Here is a 25,892-nt window from a genome sequence, read left to right as displayed (position 1 = left end):
CCTTCAGAAACTAAGTTTACAACCTTTATACCACAAGACAGACTTGCACATGTTTAATCACACAGAATAATACATTTGTTGAGTAAAACAAAAAATAACAGAACATATAAATGCTCCCTAAATTACAGGAGAACCAGTGTCTAAACACAGCCCTCATCAGAACATAAGGACAGTCATCCCTCCGAGTCCTCATGCTCAGAATTGGGTTCCCCACCATCAGAGATGTAGTCAGGAATAGGTCAGGGAAATCATTCATATACTGTGAACCCTCTATCTACACTGTCCAGTGAGAATATTTCACTGTGTTCACCTGATTGTCGTCCATCAATCTCAGATTCTTCATTTACACCTACTTAATTTGCAAGCAAGGGCATAGTAAGAACAACATCAACCACCTTATTAAGCAATTTTTTCACACAAATGATAATTAGCAACAGAGCAATCAGTAATATTAGACCATAGATGAACCAATGGAAAATAGTCGCTCCCCAAGCACCAAACACTGACTGAACCCATCCTAACGGATTCCAGTCGATGTCAGGCTGGTGTTCCCTTATGAGAACACCACTAAGCTCTTTCAAATGTTCCACTACAATAGTCAAATTGTCATCTCCCTTTGTTATGAATGTACAACAGTGATCTCCTATAATTTGACCCACCCCTCCTTCACGTGCTAGCAACATGTCAAGTGCCACCCTATTTTGTGTTGCCATGAGTAGAGTGGCTTGCAACTCTGGTCTTATCATAGAAAACCCTGCAGTGGTCAAATTTCCAAGGGATTCCAAATGATATCCTAGCCTATCCAACTCATGTGCATTCTCCGATGCCCCATACCAGGGGAATAAACCGCGCCAGAACTTTTCCAATTTTGAGGATCGTCGCGAGTCACTGGGGACATAATTGGATTGCGAGATGTCCCTCTTAATTAGTCTTAACCTGCATGGAATGGAGGAATTCGTTTTTTGCATTACCACAAGGGATGTGTTTAGTTTACCAAAAATACAGCACCCTGTCCAATTTGTGGGTAGGTAGAGATAGGCTTTATCACCACAAATCCAATAATGAGCAGTAAATGTTGCCGAGCCAAATTGATGAGGAGAACGATCGTCAGTTTCCACATCAATAATGGTGTGCCCAACCCTCAGTCTAATGGGGTATCCAGAGCTGCATGTTCCCTTCTTCCAGCTACATCCTACTGGGAAAACACTATAATTAACACATGTTGACATTCCCAGATAGGATTCATTAAATTGTGGTATGGAAATATTGCTTGGGTTGTGACAATGACAGGTCCTAAATGCAGTAGCGTGCCGTGGGCCTGGCGCCTGGGCCTTCAGTGAGGTCCTACACAGTCCCACCCGAATTAATCCACCTGTTATTACCATCATTTAGATGCCATGGCTCTAGACACTATACATTTAGACAGAAACGCAGTATAACCAGGCGTTGCGTCACCTTGAAATTGACATTTTTTTCAGAGAATTGCAGGGGAAGAGTACAATACAGTACAGTTCAACTAATAGGCAAGAACATAGTCGAGTGCAACAGAGTTATATTAATATTCTTCTTCTATCCATTTCTGGTCCACAAACTTTGAGCTTTAAGTCCCCCAAAAAATAAATACAGTGTGTTCACTAAACAGCGCATTGTCGCACCCAAAGCAGTTTCACCGTGATGATAAAGACACATAACTATTCACTGAAAATAAAAGAAAACAAATAATTTGCAACATAGGCTATTTGCCATTTTATTTTGTTAATATATAGGCTATTTAATATTAACGAAATAAAATGCGAAACATACATACACATTTAATAAAAAATAACATGCATTGTATGTCTACTCACCAAAGACTGATTATTAGACAGTTGCGTGCGCTTAGGGGATCGTGAGAAAAATGCTGCAAGGCCATTGAGGTTGGCAAAGAAGACCTTGCATTCTTTAAGCTTTGAGGCTCCTTGAGTCAGTACTAAATTTAGTCGATGTGCATAGCAGTGAATGAATAAGGCCATCGGTGCCCTCTCCTTAACTTTAGCCTGCACCCCATTGGGTCCAGATGCCATGACTGCTGCGCCATCAAAACAGTCTGGACAAAAACTTTATCCAGACTACATTCATTTTCCTCCAAGAAACGGAAAATAAGAGCGGCAATGTCATCAGCTCGCTTGCCGCTTGTCACATCTTCAAACCGGATAAATCGCTCCTTGACTCCCGTGTCCGTCACATAACGCAGGACGAGTGAGAGCTGTAGCTCCACTCTGGTGTCCCCAAACGTTTTCAAAAGCACCATTGCTTGTAGCCTGTGAGCCATTGACAGCGCTCATAGTTGAAACTTTGAAAGTGGCGAACGAACGAACCCCTTTCCCGCCTGTGACAGGCTTTGTGGCGTCGGGCGACCTCTCCTTACAATGTCTAACTTTTCTTGAAAAGTTCGTCTTGAGAATGGCGTTATAATTATATCCTCGACCAAATCGATATCTTCTCCTCATTCCGCCATTGTGGGTTCAAAAAACAGTTTAGGTAGTACGCGAATTAATTCGTTTATCAAATTCAGTTTCCTAGATCTGCATAGACCTGCCCATAGGACCTGCCTCTCAATATTGGTAATCCAATCAAAAGACGTGGACACCCTACGCCTGCTAGCTGGCTCCTGTGTAACACTGGAGCCAGCCAGCAGGCGTACAATAGCCAACTCTAAAGCTGATTGGTTGACACAAAATTTTAATTTCCATTCACTTTAAGCTACAAGCGCCTGCACTGTTGATTCTGAAGGCCTAAGAGCAGATTTTAGACCCCTGGCAACACATGATGGCTGAATATGATTGGATAAAAGATCTAACATAAAGACCAGCCCTCCAACTCTCAACCTGGGGCTGGAAGCAGTGCAACCAAGAGGAAAGCTATGAAATGAAGAGTATAACTCTTACTCTGGGGAATAATTTAATACATATTTGTGGGAAAATATATTTTAAAAAAAATTATATTCTGATGATGTTTAGGCCAGCAGAGAAGGCCTTGCAGGCCCTGACGGCCCACCACTGCCTAAATGGGGTTCGCCGGGGTTGTACTTGAATAGGTTCTGGTACACGGGTTCTAGGTTCTAAGATGATTCTACTGCACCAATGTGAACAATCAAATCCCTCTCGTAAATCTTTTGTTGATGACAAATTACCATTAATGCATTTATGCCTCAGTGTTCTACCTAGTGATGGTTGACCCCCTGTGTTCTCATTGGACAAGAGCACTTCTAGTGCACATAGAGTGTCTTTAATGCTGACCTCTACTGAATACTGTAAGAATGGGGAGATCGCTGAATGTGGAAACAAGCTACATACATAACATGAGGTATTTCCTAACATCAGTTCAGTCTTTACTGTATAGTTAAGCAGTGACCACCAAGTGTTTCCCTCGTGATTCCTACTGTGATGCTCATCCAGTGGATGCATCGCCCTTCTTCTTTCGATATGGGAGCGGCTATTGTTTGCTGGACTCCTGTCCTGAGCCTGCCGTTGGCTCGAGCTGGAGTGGCTGTTATTTAAGTCCCGCCATGGGAATAAACGTCATTAGTCATTAGTCGAGTCAGTACCATGTTGTCTTTCCAGGACCTGTTGTCCTTGAGTCACTGTCCATATGGCAACTGTAATGAGAAGGCTCAAGACAAGAGCAAGAAACATTATGCGTAGAGTCTGGGCCTGATCCTCCCATGGCCATCTAGGCGGTGACTTCCGGAGTCTCTGGTCCTCCATCCTCAGGGTCTGGTGGGCAGTATGGCACCTTCCTGCAGTGGTTGGCGTGGATCCAAGTAGACCTCTCAGCTACGCGAACAGCAGTGGGGGTAATCAGCATCACCTGGTATGGTCCAGTCCACCTCTGCTGGTTCCAATGCTTTCGTCTCAGGTCTTTCACCACCACCCATTCACCTGGTTGCAGTTTGTGCAGGATCCCCACCAGAGGCTGGGGTAGAGCCGCTTTCACCCTGGGGAAAATAGCCTTCAGAAAATTGTTTAGAGCAGTACAATAACTTACCATGTTATTGTCACAGCCCATCAGTGTCAGCTTGTTCTGTTGGAAAGAAGAATTAATCATCCTCATTGGTCTACCTGTCAGAACCTCATGAGTAGCCAATCCAGTGGTTCTGGGGGGCCGCCCTCGCATGTACATCAGAGCCAGGGGCATCACAGTGACCCAGGAAAGCCCTGTCTCTGCCATAAGCTTCACCATATTAGATTTTAGGGTCTGATTAGCGCGTTCAACTAAGCCACCGGATTGCGGCCTATAGCTACAATGGGTCCTGAGGTCTATCTGCAGACTCTCAGACAAGTTCTGTATCACCAGGTTTACAAAGTGGGAATCATTGTCGCTGGTTAATTTAGATGGTAACCCCCACCTTGGGATGATCTCCCTAAGGAGATTCTTGGCTACTGCTACAGCAGTGGAATGTCGACATGGGAAAGGCTCTACGCACTTGGAGAAGGCATCCACTATCACCAGACAATATTTGTAACCTTGACAAGGAGAGAGTTCAATGAAATCCATCATTATGTGTTCACATGGTCCTTCAGGGGTTGGATGAGCCGATAGTGCCATCGGAATCCCTCTTCCCATGTTGTTAGTCATACAAATCACACATTTTGCACAATATTGTTCAGCAAACACAGAAAACCCAGGTGCAAACCAAAATGTATTTACAAAATCAACAACTCCCCCCTTTGACACATGATCCCTACCATGTGACAACTTAGCTAAGTAGGGAAAACATGAACGCGGTAAGACTGGTAGCCCAGCCGGGCCCAGCCAGAGTTTCTGCACCTGATCATATGTACATAGTCGTTTCCACTTCCTCAACTCAACAGGACCTACAGAGGATTGCAAGTCAGAGATATCAGTGGGAGAGAAGAGGTTATGATCAGGAAGTAAAACCATTTGTAACACAGGTGCCTCCAAGGAGACAGCTGCTGCCTTAGCTGCCAAGTCAGCCATAGCATTACCTTTGGAGACAGGGTCGGAAGAGTTAGCATGAGCAAGGCACTTACAAACAGCAAGTTCAGAAGGGAGCAAAATAGCTTTTAGCAAGTTATCAACAAGTTTTGAATGAGAGATTGTCTTACCAGAGGAGGTCAGGAAGCCGCGCTGTTTCCACAGAGTACCAAAATCATGTACCTCACCAAAGGCATATCTGCTATCTGTATAGATAGTAGCAGACTGGCCTTTAGTTAATATGCAAGCTCTAGTGAGTGCAAAGAGTTCTGCTGCTTGAGCAGAAAGGTGGGAGGGTAATTTAGCACTTTCCAGTGTGGTTGAGGCAGTAGTAACCGCATACGCAACCAATGGTTCTCCTTTCTCAGAACGCTGAGCAGAGCCATCTACAAACAGTTCCAAATGTGCATTTTTCAAAGGGACATCAGTTAAATCCGACCTTGGTTTAGAGACAAGCTCCACCATGGCAGCACAGTCATGCGGCTCTCCATCATCCTCGGTGGGCAACAAAGTAGCAGGATTTAACACAGTGCACCTCTTCAGGGTCACATTGTAGCGGTATTAATTAGAGAAGGGTAAAGAAGATTTTGTTCGGGCGCCAGGCAGGTATTAACCATGCCGAAATAAAAAAATAGTAGAACAGCGAGAGTACCACCACCAGACCCACACACATCAGCAGAAGAGACTGCCTAGAGTGTAGCCTGTTGACCAGATAGCCAGCGGAGAGAAAAAAGAATACACACCCTATAGATCCCACATCACAGCACAGTCCTTCCACAATTCTTGGTAACCCCACCAAGCATACCTTATATAATAATAATAGCAGAGCAAATAAACAGCAACTTCATACAATAAAGAATGAACCCAGTCATCACACAGAGGATTTGCAATAGTTTGTATTCTCTTCCAGGGGAGGAGTGCAGAGGGTATGAATGTGTGGTGTTCATATACACACTAGTCCAGCTCCAATGAAACTTCAATGCATTTAGAAAAATAGAGTCGGTTGCAGTGTAAAGCACTGGACCATAGCGGGAAGAGAAAGAGAGGAGAAAGAGAGGGCTTAGCTGTGGTCTTGAGGGTGCAGGTGTACGGTCTGACTGTCCGATGGTGTGTTGGGTTGTAGATGAACGCTTCGCAACAATGTTGCTACTAATCCCTTTGATCCATAACCGTCGCAGTCCCAAATGAGAACAACCACGTCGTCGAGCGATCACACCGAGGATTGATCCAAACACTGTACAACCACGTCGTCGAGCGATCACACCGAGGATTGATCCAAACACTGTACAACCACGTCGTCGAGCGATCACACCGAGGATTGATCCAAACACTGTACAACCACATACGCTGAAGACAAACAAAAAACCTCTGCAGCATAACACACACAACCAAAATGTCGCGCCACCCAAGAGCTCCTCCCCAAAGAGCTGAACGAGCTCTTTTATTTCCTTCTTCCTACTGCTCATGCGCTCTTAAAGTGGCAGCGCACGGTGAAGGCTCCGTGCAGGATTTCGCCACAACATGACACATTGTCAGAAGAACATTCTGATAATGAAGCAGTCGAGCTGGTGTTAGATGGGCCGTCTTTGCCTGTGAAATAAGAGCATGTACAGCATGAGGAACGTGTACAGTGAGTTCACACATGGCAACAATGTCTGCACAAGCCAACACAGCTTCAGTAGCAGCAGCCACAGCTCTCAAACAACAAACCAGACCTCTGGCCACACTGTCCAGCTGTTTGGAATAATAGCCCAACCGGGCGCTACTTTCCTCCATGTTCCTGTGTTAAAACAGATGACATAAAACCACTTCTCACAAACAAAGAGGGTAAAAGGTTTAGAATGGTCAGGGAGTCCCAAACAGGGAGAAGTAGTCATGAGTTGTTTCAGTCTGGTCAGAGCAGCCAGTCCCTCTGGTGTCCACTTAATTTTGTCAATCATAGCCATATTGTGGCCATAAATAAGGTCAGCAAGTGGCTGCGCCACCTCAGCATAGTCAGGTAACCACACCCTACAATACCCTGCCATACCAGTCAATGACATCATGTGTCGTTTAGTAACCGTCTGTGGGACAGAGAGAATAGCCTGTATCCTCTCTTTACCCAGCTGCCTGCCATTGGGAGAGATGTCATGACCCAAATACCTTACTGTCTGTGAAACCAACTGTAACTTCTTCTTTGAAACTTTGTGGCCATTCTCAGTGAGAAATATCAACAGAGCCCGAGTATCAGTTTCACAAGTTTCTATTGAGCTGGAGCACAACAACAAATCATCCACATACTGAATCAGAGTGCTGCCCTCAGGGGGTATAAAACCCTCCAGATTTTGTGCTAAAGCCGCTGAAAAAATAGCGGGGGATTCCACGTAGCCCATTGGAGCCACAGTCCACGTAAATCGCTTTCCTAGAAACGTGAAAGCAAACCAGAACTGAGATTCTGGTGCCACTGGAATACTGAAAAATGCATTTGTCAAATCAATCACAGAACCACTCTGCTGTGGGTGGTACCGCCCCCAACAGTGTAGTAACATTAGGAACCACCGAGGCACGGGCAAAAACTGCATCGTTCACAGGCCTTAAGTCCTGGACAAATCTCCAATCACCTGAAGGCTTTTTAACAGGCAAGATAGGGGTGTTACAGGGTGATTCTGGACAGGGAATCAAAGCACCATTAGCTAACAGGGATGCATGAACAGGAGTAATACCTGCTATTGCCTCCCTACTGAGTGGATACTGTGCTCTAGATGGCCGCCTGGTGTCTTTAGGAGTGACCACCATTGGCTCAGCTCTCTTTTTTCTCCCAAAATCATATTTGTCCCTTGCCCATAGGCATTCAGGGACCCCTCTCAGGAGGGGTGAGTCTTCACTCAACAACATGATATTGCTAGAAAAATAAACCTGATCAACACCATGCACACCCCTTACAGTTGGAGTTTCCCAACTGAGTGGGTAACAACTTGTCAGTGTGCTGGGTGAATAAGTTGACTCATCAAGGCGCATCTCCCAGTCTGTAGCATTAACCAAGCATTTCATCCACATTCCAGTATCCGCCCATTCTACTCTGTCTGATTTTGCCAGGGACACATGTGGTGCGCTATCCTCTAACAGGTAGAGCTCTTTCTGTGCAGGGGTTAGATTAACCCCTAAAGCACAGAAATCACTGCTACAGTATAAACCCTCACACTGCACTGACTCATCCTGTAATGTATCACACAGCCATTGTTTCTCATAATAGAGATCTCTTGTCAATGGTGAAAAATGGGAGGTGCAATGTAAGCCTGCTTCAGACATGAAACTGCCCTCGTGGCCCCAATGGGTTTTGGCCATTGAGAAAACACGAGCAATATTGGGCACCTCATCATCAACATCCCATGCATAATACCAGTCACAAAACTCAGACATTAACATCAATTGCTCCCCCTCCTCCTCTTGAATAACAATTAAACCGGTTCGGCCACATGTTATGTTGATGCCAAGTTTACACAGGAGGTCCCTGCCCATCAGGTTGACAGGACAGTGGTCAGAGTAGAGAATTTGATGTTGACACTTCTCCTCACAAAAGGAGACAGGCAGAGGCATAGTTACCTGCTCTCTGAGTGGGAGGCCTGAAGCCCCTACAGTTTTGACTATTTCATTAGACATGGGAGGTTTTGTCATAGCCTTGCAGTTAATCACAGACATAGCAGCCCCAGTATCAACAAGAAATATTAATGACTCACCATTGACGCAAGCCTCCACGGTTGGCTCTACTCTCGGAAGGGTGTGACACTTTAAAAACAAATGCTCTTGTTGCTCTGAGGATTTTAGCACAACTGTCCCTGTCTTCTCATCATGTCAATACACCTTCTCCTGTCCCTTTTCTGGATTGTACAGGGTCGTCTGTGCCGGCAGGCCCTGTCTGCCAGGCTCCAGGTTGTCCTCTGCCTGGAGGGACTCCTTGTAGGCCCCACTGTTGCTGTTGCTGGACCCCGTGAGGTTGCCCGACCTGCCATTGGTTGGGAGTTGGCTGCCACGGCTGTTGTTGGAATGGGGCTGTCCATGCATGTGCTCCTTTTCCTCCACTTCTTGCCCCCTCCCTTTGGGCCCCTCTTCTCGGTCCACCCCTGCCTTTGTTCCTCTGTGGATTTGTTAGCTCGGAGCAGTCAGCAGCAAAATGACCCGGCTTCCCACAGTTGTAACACTTGCGCACTCCACCCCCTTGTCCTATCCCTGCTGGGGCTGCTCCCTGGTAAAACGTCATCTGGGCAGCCTGTAGTTTCTGTGTCTTCAGTTTTTCTTCCCTTATTTTTTCTTCCTTCTGAGTACTTTGTTGTCTTTCAGCATGCTTGCAGTGCTGTACCACCGTTGCTAATGGCTCAGTCTCCCAACTGATGCAGGTAGTCCTCACAGCTTTCTCCAGGCCCGGTGTCAGACCCCTCACCAGGGCGTCTTTCAGCAGATCCCCATATGCATGTTCGTTTGGTCTGATACCACTGTGTAGCCTGAAACAGGTCTCAAGTCTCTTTCTGAAAGCCTCCAGGCCCTCATCTTTCTTCATAGTGCATTCTCTGATGGCAGTCCAGTCGGTCTTAGTTGGATACATCTCCACAATCCTGGCCAGCAGCGCCGTTATCTGGTCCTGATATGCACCATTCACAGTCCACAGGTAGTTGCAATCAAACTGTTCCTGTACATCCACCCACCTGAGTCCCAGTTTCTTTTTACAGATATGGGCTCTCTCAGCAGCAGATGGTTTGTACTGACCCACCAATACCCTAATTTCTGCTGAATATTTCACAGCGTCCTTACTTGGGTCTGGTAGGTCTTCTACAATGTCTTTGATTTCATCATGTCTCCACGTCCTCTGGACATACACAATGGGGTTCCATGCTGCGGCGGCAGCAGCATTAGCATCATCAGGTCGAGGCTGAGGGTTGGGACAGGCCATCAGAGGGTATTGTCGATACATGTCTGATGCTGGGTCGTATGTGGAGGGGGTAGAGACACGCCTCTCCGTCCTGGCCCGTAGACGGTCCTTCAACGGGGGAGTCAGCTGGGGTGCCCCTCCGTCCTCACTTTCCTCACTGAGTGGAGGAGCCTTGAGAAAAGGATTGTTGATCTTTTTTCCCTTCTGGCGTGCTCCCCCCACTGCGGCTCCAGTGGGACTGGCCGGAGTCACTCCAGACCCTTTCAGGACTTCAGCCAGGTTCCGTGCCAGACGATCAATCACTGTGGTGTTGGGAGAGACAGGGGGTAGGGCTGCAGGTTGTAGTGGTCTTGCATCCAGCGGATCAGCAGGAGGCGACTGAGGAGGAGGGAGGTCCGGCAACACTGGGTAGAGAGTTTGAGGAGTACAGTAGGGAGGGGGACAGTCTCTGTCATCATCATCCTTCCTATTCCTTCTCACTGTTTCATCTTTCCCCTTCTTTTCTCCTTCCTCAGTCTGAACTACCATATTCTGACTGGTTTTTCCCCGAAATGGGTCCTGTCTCTTCTTTCATTTGTCAGCCTCCCTTTCCCATTTTCTGAATTTCACCCAATCAATTTGATCCTTTTTCCCTAGGTTACCTTCCTTCTCTACCAATCTCTGTCTAATCTCGTCTAACAGCGTCACACTTAGTGTCCCTGTCAAAGGAAAACCACCCTCTCTATGCCATAGAAGTACCTGTTCCAGAATATCCCTACCCCATTTATCTACCATAACCTTCAAGGCTCCAGTAGGAGGGTCCGGAATGCCTGGTTCTTTGCTCCCGAGCGCACCCATGGCTCCTTAGTCACACACACACACACACACACACACAAAATCTCACTCTCACTCTCACGCACACAGGGAGAGAAAAACAGTTATAACAGAAATTCCTTAAGTACTCACAGAACTTTAATGATCACCCACACAGAACTGGTCAGATGTCCACACAGAACATCAGAACGTAATTGAAAGGTTACTCACACAGAGTCAACCTACCGCGCCCACACAGAACGCTCCTACAAAACAAAACACTCACACAGAGTAACCCAGGGCATACCTGGCTATGTAACGGCTGTCAATGTCGTTCTCCTCCTCAGACGAGGAGGAGCATGGATCGGACCAAGATGCGGAGTAGGAGGTATTCGTGATTTTAATGGCAAACCAACAAACACTACAAATAAACAAAACAACGAACGTGACTAACCTGCAACAGTCCTGTGTGGCCCAAACGCTAACACAGGAAACAAACACCCACAAAACACCAGTGAAACCCTGGCTGCCTTAGTATGACTCTCAATCAGAGACAAACGATACACACCTGTCTCTAATTGAGAATCATACCAGGCCGAACACAAAACCCAACATAGAAATAGAAAACATAGACTGCCCACCCAACACTCACGCCCTGACCAATAAAGACATACAAAACAAGAGAAAACAGGTCAGGAACGTGACAGGCTATCACATTTAAAATAATTGGAATTCACCACCTCTGAGGGTCACTTAGACAGTCACACAGACACTTTCAGAACGAGGTCCTTCTTCCAATAGGGCTTCACCAAGTACCGTGTTTCACACAGAAAACACAGTCACCCTGGCCCCTCACCCTCACAGACTGCACCAATCCCCACTGTGATCAATTCAGTGTCAGGACGGCTCTAGTCGCCCGCAACCGACCAATAGCAGAGTATCTTTGAATCCACAAACTCTCAGATTACTCTCCTCTGACTCGGCCCTGCTTACGCCTCCAAGGTGCCCCCCTCACACAGGAACACACTCAGAGCCCACGTAACAGATGCTTTTGTTAAAAAACTCTACTTCTTTTATTTAACTTGAGTGTAGACTCAGCCATAGAGGTTTGTAACTTCACATGATTTAGTCTACTTGTCAATCCAGATCTGAATATTTGATATCCTTTTTACTGTACACTGTTAGTCATTTTCCCCAAAGCTAATCCCTGAATGGAATGGCCTACTACAAGGATGTGGTCAGGTTGACACTTCTAAGTCATAATAACACAACACACATATCAGATTGCAAGGGCAAGTACAATGAGCGGTTGGGAAAATGAAGTCTGCTCTGTGGGTTGCCAAACACACACAAATGTAATTCATTTGTTGTATTGTATTTATTATGGATCCCCATTAGCTGCTGCCAAGACAGCAGTTGCTCTTCTTCAGGTCCAGCGAAATTACGGCAGTTATACAATTTTAAAGACATTACAATACATTAAGTGCGTGTCCTCAGGCCACTACTCTACTACCACAAATCTAAAACACAAAATCTTGTGTACGTGTGTGTATGTTATCGTGTGTGTATATGCATGTCTCTTCACAGTCCCCGCTCTTCCATAAGGTGTATTTTATCTGTTTTTTAAATCTAATTTTACTGCTTGCATGAGTTACTTGATGTGGAATATAGTTCCATGTAGTCATGGCTCTATGTACTACTGTGCCATTAAAATTATATTGTGCCTATCTTTCAGATCTGCCAACCTGCTCGGTGGGTGACAGGCCAAGCTGTTCCAGGCCTGGAGTGGCACGCTGGAACTTCCAGAGGCTTGTAGACCTGAAGCAGTGTGATGTGGTCCAGGTATTTATCAAACACACACACTCACTCTGTTTTGTTGTATAATTATTTTTACGTTTTAAAATTGTTCCTCTCTCTTTTAGATCTGACACCCCTATTAGCTCAACCAGTCTTAACAGCTGCAGTCGTCTGCCCCTGCATCTGCTACACCGGCCACGACAGGTGATACAGGTAATTATCACATACATGTACTCTCTCCCTCACTTGGGGCTCTATTTAATCACATCCGCTTCAGCCAACTGCTGCATAGCGGTTGTTTTGGTGGTGTCTTTGGTAGAACTGTAGAACAAGCTGTCATATCCACATAGCGGTTGTTTTGGTGGTGTCTGAGGTAGAACTGTAGAACAAGCTGTCATATCCACATAGCGGTTGTTTTGGTGGTGTCTGAGGTAGAACTATAGAACAAGCTGTCATATCCACATAGCGGTTGTTTTGGTGGTGTCTGAGGTAGAACTGTAGAACAAGCTGTCATATCCACATAGCGGTTGTTTTGGTGGTGTCTCAGGTAGAACTATAGAACAAGCTGTCATATCCACATAGCGGTTGTTTTGGTGGTGTCTGAGGTAGAACTGTAGAACAAGCTGTCATGTCCACATAGCGGTTGTTTTGGTGGTGTCTGAGGTAGAACTATAGAACAAGCTGTCATATCCACATAGCGGTTGTTTTGGCGGTGTCTGAGGTAGAACTGTAGAACAAGCTGTCATATCCACATAGCGGTTGTTTTGGTGGTGTCTGAGGTAGAACTGTAGAACAAGCTGTCATATCCACATAGCGGTTGTTTTGGTGGTGTCTGAGGTAGAACTGTAGAACAAGCTGTCATATCCACATAGCGGTTGTTTTGGTGGTGTCTGAGGTAGAACTGTAGAACAAGCTGTCATATCCACATAGCGGTTGTTTTGGTGGTGTCTGAGGTAGAACTGTAGAACAAGCTGTCATATCCACATAGCGGTTGTTTTGGCGGTGTCTGAGGTAGAACTGTAGAACAAGCTGTCATATCCACATAGCGGTTGTTTTGGTGGTGTCTGAGGTAGAACGGTAGAACAAGCTGTCATATCCACATAGCGGTTGTTTTGGCGGTGTCTGAGGTAGAACTGTAGAACAAGCTGTCATATCCACATAGCGGTTGTTTTGGTGGTGTCTGAGGTAGAACTGTAGAACAAGCTGTCATATCCACATAGCGGTTGTTTTGGCGGTGTCTGAGGTAGAACTGTAGAACAAGCTGTCATATCCACATAGCGGTTGTTTTGGTGGTGTCTGAGGTAGAACTGTAGAACAAGCTGTCATATCCACATAGCGGTTGTTTTGGTGGTGTCTTTGGTAGAACTGTAGAACAAGCTGTCATATCCACATAGCGGTTGTTTTGGCGGTGTCTGAGGTAGAACTGTAGAACAAGCTGTCATATCCACATAGCGGTTGTTTTGGTGGTGTCTGAGGTAGAACTATAGAACAAGCTGTCATATCCACATAGCGGTTGTTTTGGTGGTGTCTTTGGTAGAACTATAGAACAAGCTGTCATATCCACATAGCGGTTGTTTTGGTGGTGTCTGAGGTAGAACTATAGAACAAGCTGTCATATCCACATAGCGGTTGTTTTGGTGGTGTCTTTGGTAGAACTGTAGAACAAGCTGTCATATCCACATAGCGGTTGTTTTGGTGGTGTCTTTGGTAGAACTGTAGAACAAGCTGTCATATCCACATAGCGGTTGTTTTGGTGGTGTCTTTGGTAGAACTATAGAACAAGCTGTCATATCCACATAGCGGTTGTTTTGGTGGTGTCTGAGGTAGAACTATAGAACAAGCTGTCATATCCACATAGCGGTTGTTTTGGTGGTGTCTTTGGTAGAACTGTAGAACAAGCTGTCATATCCACATAGCGGTTGTTTTGGTGGTGTCTTTGGTAGAACTATAGAACAAGCTGTCATATCCACATAGCGGTTGTTTTGGTGGTGTCTGAGGTAGAACTGTAGAACAAGCTGTCATATCCACATAGCGGTTGTTTTGGTGGTGTCTGAGGTAGAACTATAGAACAAGCTGTCATATCCACATAGCGGTTGTTTTGGTGGTGTCTGAGGTAGAACTATAGAACAAGCTGTCATGTCCACATAGCGGTTGTTTTGGCGGTGTCTGAGGTAGAACTGTAGAACAAGCTGTCATATCCACATAGCGGTTGTTTTGGCGGTGTCTGAGGTAGAACTGTAGAACAAGCTGTCATATCCACATAGCGGTTGTTTTGGTGGTGTCTTTGGTAGAACTGTAGAACAAGCTGTCATATCCACATAGCGGTTGTTTTGGTGGTGTCTGAGGTAGAACTGTAGAACAAGCTGTCATATCCACATAGCGGTTGTTTTGGTGGTGTCTGAGGTAGAACTGTAGAACAAGCTGTCATATCCACATAGCGGTTGTTTTGGTGGTGTCTGAGGTAGAACTATAGAACAAGCTGTCATATCCACATAGCGGTTGTTTTGGTGGTGTCTGAGGTAGAACTATAGAACAAGCTGTCATATCCACATAGCGGTTGTTTTGGTGGTGTCTTTGGTAGAACTGTAGAACAAGCTGTCATATCCACAAGCTGCTCCTGACATTATACCTAACGTGGACATTGTCATTGGCTGCACGGAGTCGCATTAACAGAAATCTCATGCAGCCCTGTTTACAAGTTAGAACACTGGAATTTGAGATGTAATCTACACCTCGATTTGGCTGATAGAAATCTCTTTATTTAGTTTAATGATTTTGAATTTGAGCATCATTATTTCTATATAACTTACACTTTCTCGTTCTGAACTTATAACGTTAATAGGACGGTGTAGAGCTGCTGCTTACCGATTTGACAGATCCAACGCAGATACACCTCAGACTAGAGGTCGACCGATTTAATTAGGGCCGATTTCAAGTTTTCGTAATCGGTAATCTTCATTTTTGGATGCGGATAATGGCCGATTACATTGCACTCCACGAGGAGACTGCGTGGCAGGCTGACCACCTGTTACGCGAGTGCAGCAAGGAGCCAAGGTAAATTGCTAGCAGGCATTAAACTTATCTTTATAAAAAACAATCAATCTTAACATAATCACTAGTTAACTACAAATGGTTGATGATATTACTAGTTTAACTAGCTTGTCCTGCGTTGCAAATAATCAATGCGGTGCCTGTTAATTTATCATCGAATCACAGCCTAACAAGCGCATTTGCGAAAAAAGCACTGTCGTTGCACCGTTGTACCTAACCATAAACATTAATGTCTTTCTTAAAATTAATACACACGTATATTTAAAAAGTTAAAAGAAATTCATGTTAGCAGGCAATATTAACTAGGGAAATTGTGTCACTTCTCTTGCCTTCTGTGCAAGCAGAGTCAGGGTATATGTAGCAGTTTGGGCCACCTGGCTCGTTGCGAACTGTGTGAAGACCATTTCTTCCTAACAAAGATCGTAATTCATTTGCCAGAATTTTACATAATTATGACATAACATTGAAGGTTGTGCAATGTAACAGCAATATTTAGACTTATGGATGCCACCCGTTCGTTAAAATACAGAACGGTTCCGTATTTCACTGAAAGAATAAATGTTTTGTTTTTGAAATGATAGTTTCCAGATTTGACCATATTAATGACCTTAGGCTCGTATTTCTGTGTGTTTATTATATTATAATTAAGTCTATGATTTTATATTTGATAGAGCAGTCTGACTGAGCGGTGGTAGGCAGCAGCAGGCTCGTAAGCATTCATTCAAACAGCCCTTTCCTGCGTTTGCCAGCAGCTCTTTGCAATGCTTGAAGCACAGCTCTGTTTATGACTTCAAGTCTATCAACTCCCGAGATTAGGCTGGCAATACTATAGTGCCTATAAGAATATCCAATAGTCAAAGGTATATGAAATACAAATGCTATAGAGAGAAATAGTCCTATAATAACTACAACCTAAAACTTCTTAACTTCTTATGGCTGGGGGCAGTATTGAGTAGCTTGGATGAATAAGGTGCCCAGAGTAAACTGCCTGCTACTCAGTCCCAGAAGCTAAGCTATGCATATTATTAGTAGATATGGATAGAAAACACTCTGAAGTTTCTAAAACTGTTTGAATGATGTCTGTGAGTATAACATAACTCATATTGCAGGCAAAAATTTAGAAAGAATCCAACCAGGAAGTGGGAAATCTGTTTGTAGGTTTGCCTATCCAATATACAGTGTCTATGGGGCCATATTGCACTTCCTACGGCTTCCACTAGATGTCAACAGTCTTTAGAACCTTGTTTGATGCTTCTACTGTGAAGGATGAGGAAATGGGAGCTGTTTGAGTCAGGGCTCTGGCAGAGTGCCACGAGCTCACTCAGGCGCGCCCCCGTGAGAGTTAGCTGCGTTCCATCGCATTTCTACAGACAAAGGAATTCTCCGGTTGAAACATTATTGAAGATTTATGTTAAAAACATCCTAAAGATTGATTCTATACATCGTTTGACATGTTTCTACGAACTGTAATGGAATTTCTTTACTTTTCGTCTGGCCTGCGCGTCATCAATTTGGATTTTGGAACTAAACGCGCGAACAAAAAGGAGGTATTTGGACATAAATTATGGACGTTATCGAACAAAACAAACATTTATTGTGGAACTGGGATTCCTGGCAGTTCATTCTGATGAAGATCATCAAAGGTAAGTGAATATTTATAATGCTATTTCTGACTTCTGTTGACTCCACAACATGGAGGATATCTATATGGCTTGTTTTGGTCTCTGAGCACTGTACTCAGATTATTGCATGGCGTGCTTTTTCTGTAAAGTAAAGTAAAAAATCTGACACAGAGGTTGCATTAAGGAAAAGTTTATCTAAAGTTCCATGTATAATACTTGTATCTTTTATCAATGTTTATTATGAGTATTTCTGTAAATTGATTTGGCTCTCTGCAAAATCACCGGATGTTTTGGAGGTAAAACATTACTGAACATAACGCGCCAATGTAAACTAAGATTTTTGGATATAAATATGAATTTTATCGAACAAAACATACATGTATTGTGTAACATGAAGTCCTATGAGTGTCGTCTGATGAAGATAATCAAAGGTTAGTCATTAATTTTATCTCTATTTCTGCTTTTTGTGACTTCTCTCTTTGGCTGGAAAATGGCTGTGTTTTTCTGTGACTAGGTACTGACCTAACATAATCAGATGGTGTGCTTTCGTCATAAAGCCTTTTTGAAATCGGACACTGTGGTGGGATTAACAACAAGTTTATCTTTAAAATGGTGTAAAATACTTGTATGTTTGAGTAATTTTAATTATGAGATTTCTGTTTGAATTTGGCGCCCTTCACTTTCACTGGCTGTCATGTCAATCCCGTTAACCTCTCTGGGATATGTGGGACGGTAGCGTCCCACCTGGCCAACATCCAGTGAAAATGCAGAGCGCCAAATTAAAATAAATTACTATAAAAATTTAACTTTCATGAAATCACACATTCAATATACCAAATTAAAGCTACACTTGTTGTGAATCCAGCCAACGTGTCAGATTTCAAAAATGCTTTACGGCGAAAGCAAACAATGCTATTATCTGAGGATAGCACCCCAGCTAACAATCACAGACCATCATATTTCAACCTTCCAGGCGCGACACAAAACACAGTAATAAAGATATAATTCATGCCTTACCTTTGACGAGCTTCTTCTGTTGGCCCTCCAATATGTCCCATAAACATCACAAATGGCCCTTTTGTTCGATTAATTCCGTCGATTATATATCCAAAATGTCCATTTATTTGGCGCGTTTGATCCAGAAAAACACCGGTTCCAACTTGCACAATGTGACTACAAAATATCTCAAAAGTTACCTGTAAGCATTGTCCAAACATTTCAAACTACTTTTGTAATACAACTTTAGGTATTTTTAAACGTAAATAATCGATAAAATTGAAGGCGGGATGATCTGTGTTCAATACCGGAGGAAAACAATGTGTAGCATGCTTTCTGGTCATGCACTTCTAACAAACAGTACACTTCACTCAAGCCTCATTCTGAACATGGCTACTTCTTCATTTCTCTAAGGAAAAACCTCAATAAATTTCTAAAGACTGTTGACATCCAGTGGAAGCAATAGGAACTGCAGGAAGGTCCTTTATTCCCAATGAAAACCCATTGGAAAGAGAGTGACCTAAAAAAATAAAATCTAAAAGGTTTGTCCTCTGGGTTTTTCCTACCAAATAAGTTATGTTATAGTCACAGACATGATTCAAACAGTTTTAATAATATGCATATATTGGCATCTGGGACTGAGTAGGAGGCAGTTTACTCTGGGCACGCTTTTCATCCAAACGTGAACATGCTGCCCCCTATCCTATAGAAGTTAACGGGATCTCAGCCGATCTCAGACGTAAGAAGTTAACTGGGAATATTGAAGACTTATGTTAAAAGGAACCACCAGCTTTCATATGTTCACATGTTCTGAGCAAGGAACTTAGCTTTTTTACATGGCACATATTGCACTTTTACTTTCTTCTCCAACACTGTGTTTTTGCATTATTTAAAACAAATTGAACATGTTTCATTATTTATTTGAGACCAAATTGATTTTTATTTATGTATTATATTAAGTTAAAATAAAAGGGTTCATTCAGTATTGTTGTAATTGTCATTATTACAAATATAAATATATTAATCGGAATCAGCTATTTTGGTCCTCCAATAATTGGTATCGGCATTGAAAAATCATAATCGGTCGACCTCAGACACCGCCAAAACATCAGCTATGCAGGTGTCAGCTATCACCGCTTAACACTTGATCTGATTGAATCCAGGCCTTACACTCATTCAGTCTGTTTAGTTGTATGATTATTGTCAGTTAAGAAAATTGTTCCTCTTTTAGATCTGCGTAGTAGATGCAGTCACGGCATTCCCCTGCTGTGGTGTTATATTTACCGGCTGCACCAGTTCCTACTACACTGGCCGTGAAGGGAGACACTTTTGAGGATTCCCAGATGGATACAGGTAATTCAGAATTATATTGCATATGCTCACCCACACCAACAGATGCACAGACAGACATGTTGTTGATAAGTATACTTACTGTCACTTTGTGCAGCTCTCTTTCAGATCTGCCATGCACTCCACAACTGCCTGACAGCCTCACCCAAAAGTGCATACACTGGGCCTATCAAGACTGACAAAGCAGAGATGGGTGGCGGACAAGGAAAAATAAAACTAATCATGCGCACACACACACACACTATCCACAATGTAAATCAGTTGTAATAACTTGTTTATTTTATTTGAGGAAAATATCTGCAATAAAGTACATTCACACTTAAAGCAATGTCTTTGGTTTATTGGATATTTATCTGACTACAATGTGTGACCAGAAGGAAGTCGGCAGACCTGCAACCCTTGGACTGTGTGCAGGTTTTGTCATCTGGAGCTGAAAAATAGAGATGGGGAGGAAGAGTGCAGTTTAAAGGTTTATCATTAATAACTGACACAATTCTATAATGAATATAATATTTGAATAATAATACATAAGTGACCAATAGTTACTGTATTGTGATTGTTAAGTGTTTTCTTTACTCAACAAGTAGTGCCCCAAGGAGGGATCCAACCGTGTGTCAGAAGTGGCAAAAAAGGTCAAATATTTCCATTACGTCTATACACGACTGGTACACGACAGGGATTCTTTAGCTAAATAGCCCAGTACTGTAGCCTACTCCCGACCATTACGTTGTACAGCGCCATATTTTCCATTCCATCCTAACAGAAACCCAGAGTTTTTCTTGGACTAGAAACACCATATCAAATTAAGCAACATTTCTTAAAATCAGTCCCATATACCATGTTCTTACAAAAATGTTTTAAATTCTCTAGTACAGCCACTGTTGAAGGCTATCAAATGCTTCTCAAAGATGTCCTCTGGTGGTCAAACTAGCTAGCTAGCATTAATGGCTGACACTTAAATAATGTGCCATGGAATTCTGCCCGAGGGAGTTATCCAACTGGCACCTCCGTCGCGACGTTACCTGAACGCTCATCTGGGGCCCGCTAATCGTTAGCTGTCTTATCGGCTGCTATCTGAATAAGTATATCGGACAATTTTTTTCTTGGGTCACTATATCTATTTTGCCAATTGGATTTATCCCCTCTACCACACGGAACCCCACTAATCTACCGACGGAAACGCACGAGGTGTCTAAAAATAGACCTCCATCCTATGCTATCTTGCTACCGATAGCCATCTACACGGCCAGCTGTCTGGATCGCCGTGACCCCAACCAACCTCTACTCACTGGACCCTTATTGATCACTCGATTAAGCATGCCTCTCCTTAATGTAAATATGCCTTGTCCATTGCTGTTCTGGTTAGTGTTTATTGGCTTATTTCACTGTAGCCCTGTTCACTCTAGCCCTGCTCACTATACCATATCCAACCTTTCAGTTCCACCACCCACATATGCGATGACATCACCTGGTTTCAATGATGTTTCTAGAGACAATATCTCTCTCATCATCACTCAATACCTAGGTTTACCTCCACTGTATTCACATCCTACCATACCTTTGTCTGTACATTATTCCTTGAAGCTATTTTATCGCCCCCAGAAACGTCCTTTTACTCTCTGTTCTAGACGTTCTAGACGACCAATTCTCATAGCTTTTAGCCGTACCCTTATCCTACTCCTCCTCTGTTCCTCTGGTGATGTTGAGGTGAATCCAGGCCCTGCAGTACCTAGCTCCACTCCTATTCCCCAGGCGCTCTCTTTTGATGACTTCTGTAACCGTAATAGCCTTGGTTTCATGCATGTTAACATTAGAAGCCTCCTCCCTAAGTTTGTTTTGTTCACTGCTTTAGCACACTCTGCCAACCTGGATGTTTTAGCCGTGTCTGAATCCTGGCTTAGAAAGACCACCAAAAATTCTGACATTTTCATCCCCAATTAAAAGATTTTCAGACAAGACAGAACGGCCAAAGGGGGCGGTGTTGCAATCTACTGCAAAGATTGCCTGCAGAGTTCTGTTTTACTATCCAGGTCTGTTCCCAAACAATTTGAACTTCTACTTTTAAAAATCTACCTCTCTAAAAACAAGTCTCTCACCGTTGCCGCCTGCTATAGACCACCCTCTGCCCCCAGGTGTGCTCTGGACACCATATGTGAACTGATTGCCCCCCATCTATCTTCAGAGCTCGTGCTGCTAGGCGACCTAAATTGGAACATGCTTAACACCCCAGCCATCCTACAATCTAAGCTTGATGCCCTCAATCTCACACAAATTATCAATGAACCTACCAGGTACCACCCCAATTCCGTAAACACGGGTACCCTCATAGATATCATCCTAACCAACTTGCCCTCCAAATACACCTCTGCTGTTTTCAACCAAGATCTCAGCGATCACTGCCTCATTGCCTGCATCCGTAATGGGTCAGCGGTCAAACGACCTCCACTCATCACTGTCAAACGCTCCCTGAAACACTTCAGCGAGCAGGCCTTTCTAATCGACCTGGCCGAGGTATCCTGGAAGGATATTGATCTCATCCCGTCAGTAGAGGATGCCTGGATATTTTTTTTAAATGCCTTCCTCACCATCTTGAATAAGCATGCCCCATTCAAGAAATTTAGAACCAGGAACAGATATAGCCCTTGGTTCTCTCCTGACCTGACTGCCCTTAACCAACAGAAAAACATCCTATGGCGTTCTGCATTAGCATCGAACAGCCCCCGTGATATGCAACTTTTCAGGGAAGCTAGAAACCAATATACACAGGCAGTTAGAAAAGCCAAGGCTAGCTTTTTCAAGCAGAAATTTGCTTCCTGCAACACAAATTCAAAAAAGTTCTGGGACACTGTAAAGTCCATGGAGAATAAGAACACCTCCTCCCAGCTTCCAACTGCACTGAAGATAGGAAACACTGTCACCACCGACAAATCCACTATAATTGAGAATTTCAATAAGCATTTTTCTACGGCTGGCCAAGCTTACCACCTGGCTACCCCTACCCCGGTCAACAGCACTGCCCTCCCCTCTGCTACTCGCCCAAGCCTTCCCCATTTCTCTTTCTCCCAAATACAGTCAGCTGATGTTCTGAAAGAGCTGTAAAATCTGGACCCTTACAAATCAGCCGGGCTAGATAATCTGGACCCTTTCTTTCTAAAACTATCTGCTGAAATTGTTGCCACCCCTATTACTAGCCTTTTCAACCTCTCTTTCGTGTCGTCTGAGATTCCCAAAGATTGGAAAGCAGCTGCGGTTATCCCCCTCTTCAAAGGGGGGAACACTCTTGACCCTAACAGCTACAGACCTATATCTATCCTACCCTGCCTTTCTAAGGTCTTCGAAAGCCAAGTCAACAAACAGATTACCGACCATTTCGAATCCCACCATACCTTCTCCGCTATGCAATCTGGTTTCAGAGCTGGTCATGGGTGCACCTCAGCCACGCTCAAGGTCATAAACGATATCTTAACCGCCATCGATAGGAAACAATACTGTGCAGCCGTATCCATTGACCTGGCCAAGGCTTTTGACTCTGTCAATCACCACATCCTCATCGGCAGACTCGACAGCCTTGGTTTCTCTAATGATTGCCTCGCCTGGTTCACCAACTACTTCTCTGATCGAGTTCAGTGTGTCAAATCGGAAGGTCTGTTGTCCGGGCCTCTGGCAGTCTCTATGGGGGTGCCACAGGGTTCAATTCTTGGACCGACTCTCTTCTCTGTATACATCAATGATGTCACTCTTGCTCCTGGTGATTCTCTGATCCATCTCTACGCAGACGACACTATTCTGTATACTTCTGGCCCTTCTTTTGACACTGTGTTAACAACCCTCCAGGCGAGCTTCAATGCCATACAACTCTCCTTCCGTGGCCTCCATTTGCTCTTAAATACAAGTAAAACTAAATGCATGCTCTTCAACCGATCGCTGCCTGCACCTGCCCGCCTGTCCAACATCACTACTCTGGACGGCTCTGACTTAGAATATGTGGACAACTACAAATACCTAGGTGTCTGGTTAGACTGTAAACTCTCCTTCCAGACTCACATCAAACATCTCCAATCCAAAGTTAAATCTAGAATTGGCTTCCTATTCCGCAACAAAGCATCCTTCACTCATGCTGCCAAACATACCCTTGTAAAACTGACCATCCTACCAATCCTCGACTTCGGTGATGTCATTTACAAAATAGCCTCCAAAACCCTACTCAATAAATTGGATGCAGTCTATCACAGTGCCATCCGTTTTGTCACCAAAGCCCCATATACTACCCACCACTGCGACCTGTACACTCTCGTTGGCTGGCCCTCGCTTCATACTCGTCGCCAAACCCACTGGCTCCAGGTCATCTACAAGACCCTGCTAGGTAAAGTCCCCCCTTATCTCAGCTCGCTGGTCACCATAGCAGCACCTACCTGTAGCACGCGCTCCAGCAGGTATATCTCTCTGGTCACCCCCAAAACCAATTCTTCCTTTGGCCGCCTCTCCTTCCAGTTCTCTGCTGCCAATGACTGGAACGAACTACAAAAATCTCTGAAACTGGAAACACTTATCTCCCTCACTAGCTTTAAGCACCAGCTGTCAGAGCAGCTCATAGATTACTGCACCTGTACATAGCCCATCTATAATTTAGCCCAAACGACTACCTCTTTACCTACTGTATTTATTTATTTATTTTGCTCCTTTGCACCCCATTATTTCTATCTCTACTTTTTCTATCTCTACTATCTCTACTCTACTTTTTTTTTTTACTTGCTATATTGTATTTACTTCGCCACCATGGCCTTTTTATATTTTTATTTATTTATATATATATTTTGTTTTCCTTCACCTCCCTTATCTCACCTCACTTGCTCATATTGTATATAGACTTATTTTTCACTGTATTATTGACTGTATGTTTGTTTTACTCCATGTGTAACTATGTGTTGTTGTATGTGTCGAACTGCTTTGCTTTATCTTGGCCAGGTCGCAATTGTAAATTAGAACGTGTTCTCAATTTGCCTACCTGGTTAAATAAAGGTGAAATAAAATAAAAATTATCCGGCACCATGCAAGCTGTGCTGCTGTATGCTACAACTTTTAAACCACTGTACCAAAAAAGTATCTAACAAGTGTTACCAGAAGTTGCTTACTGGCTTGATAGTGTTGGAATGTAGATTATTCTTCCTTGTTCAACTGTAATTACTGTAACTGCCAGAGATGGAATGTACAGCTCAAATGTACATCTCACTTGTCAGCTCGGGGATTTCAATCTTGCAACCTTCCGGTTACTAGGCCGGTTACTATTCCCTATGGGCCCTAGTCAAAGTAGTGCACTATATAGGGAATAGGATGCCATTTGGGATGCCGCCCGACATAAAATCAAAAGAGAAACGTATGCATATCAGTTGAGGAGCTCACAGAAGCCTGAACACCAAGACAAGCAGCAACCATTTTGGTAAGACATTTTCTATAATTCTATAACATATTATACATTGAAAGTACATGCACTTATCAGAATGTAAATGTACGAAATAGTGAACACTCACTTAGAGGTACTTTAGAACTACTGTATTGATAGAAAAATCACACTCAGAAAACCTAAACAGTTAGCAGTTTAACTTTTGTTTAGAGACTTAACATGAATCAAGTTGTATTATTGATTAGTATTTAAATGTATAATTTAAATTAATAATTGTTTAATTTATTTAGAATTTGATTCATATTTTTCTCCCATGTATTAGGGAATACCAATACAACCATGGAACTTTGGGTGTTCCTCATATTTTCAGGTTAGTATCTATCTCTATTGTTGTAAAAATATATTCAATATGAAGCTTAATCAGAAATGTGACTCACCACTTAGATTCGGTCCTATGCAGGAAATTTGAAATGGTATTTTTTTACATTGGATAAAAGTAAGAGACTCAGAGCTATACATTTTTTATATCATACACTGCACAGTTGATGAGCAATGGGAAAGTAATCCTGCTTTGAAAGTTGATAAACTTGTAACCCCACCTTTAAGAAAATGGTCTGTGAATGTTTTGGTACAGTACGCCTACTGGAGAGCTCATCTTTGTCTACACCCATTCAGCATTGTTCACACACTCTTAAGCCTTAGCCCCACACATCTCTTTAAGGATTCACAGTGCAGTAAACTACGTGAGAAAGATAGCTAACAGTACACTTTAACTTGCAATGAAAAATGACTTTCTGACCAAATTAGATACGTATAAAATCTGATCATGTAATTAGACTATTAGCCGTATACATGGATGAAAAATGATTCTTCCTCTATGTCATGGATGCCATGGATGCCCTTAGTTAAAAAATGTAATCAGAAGACAAGTTTACCTTTTGGACTCTCAGCATTTGGCAATCATCTCTGTGCTTCCACTGATTTCATAAATTCGGTCAAGTTC

The 25,892-nt window shown here is 43.5% G+C and overlaps 2 long non-coding RNA genes across 2 annotated transcripts; one reads left to right on the top strand and one right to left on the bottom strand.

The window, feature by feature from the left end:
* Nucleotides 1-12,382: 12,382 nt before the first annotated feature.
* LOC139561349 (uncharacterized) lies at nt 12,383-19,812 on the top strand. Its single transcript, XR_011672112.1, has 4 exons — nt 12,383-12,514; nt 12,595-12,682; nt 19,370-19,491; nt 19,586-19,812. It is a non-coding gene; the product is annotated as an uncharacterized lncRNA (long non-coding RNA).
* On the bottom strand, nt 19,746-25,486 carry LOC139561350 (uncharacterized). The gene is made up of 3 exons (XR_011672113.1): nt 25,327-25,486; nt 23,901-24,006; nt 19,746-19,918 (listed from the first exon to the last, which is right to left on the bottom strand). It is a non-coding gene; the product is annotated as an uncharacterized lncRNA (long non-coding RNA).
* Nucleotides 25,487-25,892: the final 406 nt, after the last annotated feature.

Source organism: Salvelinus alpinus, chromosome 31, assembly GCF_045679555.1.
Source record: "Salvelinus alpinus chromosome 31, SLU_Salpinus.1, whole genome shotgun sequence".
Taxonomy (NCBI): Eukaryota; Metazoa; Chordata; class Actinopteri; order Salmoniformes; family Salmonidae; genus Salvelinus; species Salvelinus alpinus.
The sequence above is the reverse complement of the archived record's forward strand: the minus strand, read 5'-3'. Positions and strand labels throughout refer to the sequence as shown.